Genomic DNA, 3,451 nt, shown 5'->3' on the forward strand with positions numbered 1-3,451 from the left:
GCGTAAGCCCGGGAGGTGGAGCTTGCAGTGAGCTGAGATCCGGCCACTGCACTCCAGCCTGGGCGACAGAGCGAGACTCCGTCTCAAAAAAAAAAAAAAAAAAAAAAGAAAAAAGAAAAACGACAGCTTCCTCTTGTTCTTAATCCCTCAAAAACATTTTCAGAGCCAGGCACGGTGGCTCAAGCCTGTAATCCCAGCACTTTGGGAGGCCGAGGTGGGCGGTTCACAAGGTCAGGAGATCAAGACCATCCTGGCTAACACGGTGGAACTCCGTCTCTACTAAAAAATACAAAAAACTAGCCGGGCGAGGTGGCGGGTGCCTGTAGTCCCAGCTACTCGGGAGGCTGAGGCAGGAGAATGGCGTAAACCCGGGAGGTGGAGCTTGCAATGAGCTGAGATCCGGCTACTGCACTCCAGCCCGGGCCACAGAGCGAGACTCCGTCTCAAAAAAAAAAAAAAAAAAAAACTTCAGATCTTCTGACAGTGGTTGTCACTGCTTCAGAACAGAGATGCAGAGGAATAGCCCAGCCAGGAGAGATATCTTCATCTTCACCAGAGCGTGGTGCACACAGAGTTGAGTGAGATACAATTTCAGGAAACTCCCTGTAATGACTTCTGTCCAGGTTGGTCTGCACAGTGTTGGATATGGGAATGCATTTAGGGCAAGGATACCCCTAAAAACAGCAGTGAATGCACCTGTTCCTTTGCGTTATGTGCCTACATTTGAAGAGCTGGGAATAGTTGCGCATTCAGGGACCACAACACGCAAACAACAGGAAGTTTTCCCTGTCCTGGATGAGAAACCACAGAGCAGGTTTCCTTTTGGACTTCGTGGTGAGAAAGGAGAGGAGCTGAGAGAGGGGAATTCTCAAGGAGGTGCTGCAAGAAGCCCCTTGCACAGGGTGAGGAAACATCTTCAGAACAAGGGAGAGCCTGAGAGCCCAGGGCAAGTTTGGTCTCAATTCCCCATGAATTTGGACCACTGTGGAAAGTGCCACCTCTCCTATGTGAGCTGTAGTAAAAATCAGCCTCATCCTCAACCTGGAACCCAGAGATGGTCATGGAGGCTGTGTTGCTAGACTTGGAGCCAGAGAAGCCATCAGGGACCCTCGAGGCCTGAATACTGACACCAGAAATCATGGGTCTGAGAACTGTGTCACCCAGTGTTCTGGGGCCAAGAGCAGAAAGGCTTTGCAGCAGGTGCAGGCGGGGGAGTGAGCGTCTGGCTTTTGTGCCAGAGAAACTACCAGACTCTACCATAATAGAGGAACTGGACATAGGAACTGAAACCTTGTGCTTAAGGCAAGACTTCAGAGGAGAATCTTACTGTAGACCCATGGGATTTAGCAACAAGTCTATGTCATGTGCAGTAGAGAATTATTTCCTTTTGAAAACAACCACTTCTATGTTCAGGGGCTTTGTTACATCCAGAACCACGTGAGATAGCAGTGACCACACAGCCAGACCTGTCAGAACCCCTCAGTCATGAGCTCAGGCAGGGCAAGAAATGATCCATAGTGAGATGGAGGTGGCATGTGTAGGATGGAGCAGGAGCAGAGCCCAAGGGCACTGTATTCTGCACAAGCAGATTCTTCTCTGTTATTCCAGTGCCTCTTCCTGGGTTCACACTTCCATTGTCTGGTGGAGATGGGGCTTCCTGCACCAGGTTACTTGACAGCACCTGTCACCTGAAAGAGTCCTGACCAGCTCTGTCCCGTAATGGCATGACACGATCCTCCTGTGACCCCTAGTGTCTAGTCACCACATTAAATATAAAAAGATACGAAAAATAAAATAAAAATAAATATGGCTAAATAGTATACTTTATTCTTGTGAATAAAGCAAAATACCATCATTTTCACATGTTATCAACATGAAATTATTTATGAGATGAATTGCATAGATTTTCATGGCTATTGTTACTGTTATTTTTCTGGCGATCAATGATTTGGGGACTGTATAGTTGATGGGGATGTGAATGGGTTTTCTGTTGACCAGGGTGGCCTGCAGTGGCTTTTGATGTGACAAGTGACCTGTTTTTTACCTAGCTCATCACATCTACGTATCTGGTTGGGATTGTAGAAAGGAGCAACATTTGGAGAAGATGTGGAGGGCAGAGGTGGGCAGTGTCGATCCTGCAGCTCACCCTGTGGGTGCATCTGTGGTCCCTGCACAGGATGAGGCTGCTCCTGCCCCGGGTTTCCCTGCAGAGAGATCTGACTTCAACTCTCCCTCAACCCAGAGCACCTGAGTTGAGGCTCCCTTTTCATTCCATAAAAATTCAAGGAACAATCACATTGGGCATTTGAATGTTTACTCTGAAAATTTAGAACAGAAGCCAGAGTGTTCAGTGTATAGTGGCCTCCTCAGGTCCCTGATGGCCCATGTAGAGGCATTTGGCCATCTTAGATGGGTTCACTGGAAGCCGGCTCTGAGATGGAGATTTCCATGCACAGAAGATTTAGAAGGAAGTGAGGGAGGCAACACTGGGCAGAAGGAGACCCTGACTCATGGTGGGGTTGCCACTGAGGCCTCAGGCGTCCACACAGGGAGCTCTGGAGCTGGGAGGCCCTTCATTCAGTGGCATCTTCAATTGAGGCAGGGACTTGAGACCTTGGTTGATGAAACCGAACCCCTCTGAGGAGGGACATAAACTTGAGGCAGCTTTCTGCAAACAATAGCACTTCCCAGTGAGGGCACAGCTCTGAGCTGCTGGGCTTCTCAGCAGTGCCAGGTGGGTCACATGGAAGAGGGGATCTGGGCAGACTTCACAGTGTCCCCTCCTCTGGTTTGCACTGTTGGGAATCACAGGCTGCCACACAGCCTCAGGCCCAGGACCTCAGCAGAGCTGGGCAGCAGTTCTGGGGCCTGATCCAGACAGCAGGTCTAAGGACGGGCGCAGTCCCCACCATATGACCATGCAGGGGCAGAATGTGGACAGAGGTTGCCTCTGTCTGTCTTTCTACCCAGGCCCTCATTCTCAACTTACACAACAGCTCCAGTCACCAGATGATTCTGGCCCTTCCAGGCCATGTCTCTGCCTGATGTACGCTCTGTAGAGACTCCTGGAGGGGGCTGGAGAGAAGGGCAGGCTGAAAGGCTCAGATCCAGGTGAACTGGACCGGATTCACTCATGGTTTTATCCACAGGCCTCCCGGGGCTGGAGCAAGAGGGTGGCAGAGGCTGGGAGGGTGTTTTGGTCTCACTTCCCCATCTGCCTGTGTCACTGTGGCATGATCACTACTACTGTCCCACACCTGACAGTAATAGTCGGCCTCATCCCCGGCCTGGATTCCACTGATGGTCAGGGTGGCGGTGTTCCCTGAGTTGGAGCCAGAGAATCGCTCAGGGATCCCTGAGGGCCGTTCGCTATCATTGTAGATGACCAGCACAGGGGCCTGCGCTGGCTTCTGCTGGTACCAGTGCACAACTTTACTTCCAATGTTGTCTC

At 50.7% G+C, this 3,451-nt stretch overlaps 2 gene segments (V, D, J or C); both read right to left on the minus strand.

The window, feature by feature from the left end:
• Positions 1 to 3,451, minus strand: part of LOC108540637 (Ig lambda chain V-III region LOI-like) — a 286,101-nt gene that overhangs the window by 240,408 nt on the left and 42,242 nt on the right.
• LOC108540636 (Ig lambda chain V-I region BL2-like) overlaps positions 1 to 3,451 on the minus strand; it is a 574,188-nt gene that overhangs the window by 221,048 nt on the left and 349,689 nt on the right.

Source organism: Rhinopithecus bieti, unplaced genomic scaffold, assembly GCF_001698545.2.
Source record: "Rhinopithecus bieti isolate Rb0 unplaced genomic scaffold, ASM169854v2 scaffold_19723, whole genome shotgun sequence".
Lineage (NCBI taxonomy): Eukaryota > Metazoa > Chordata > Mammalia > Primates > Cercopithecidae > Rhinopithecus > Rhinopithecus bieti.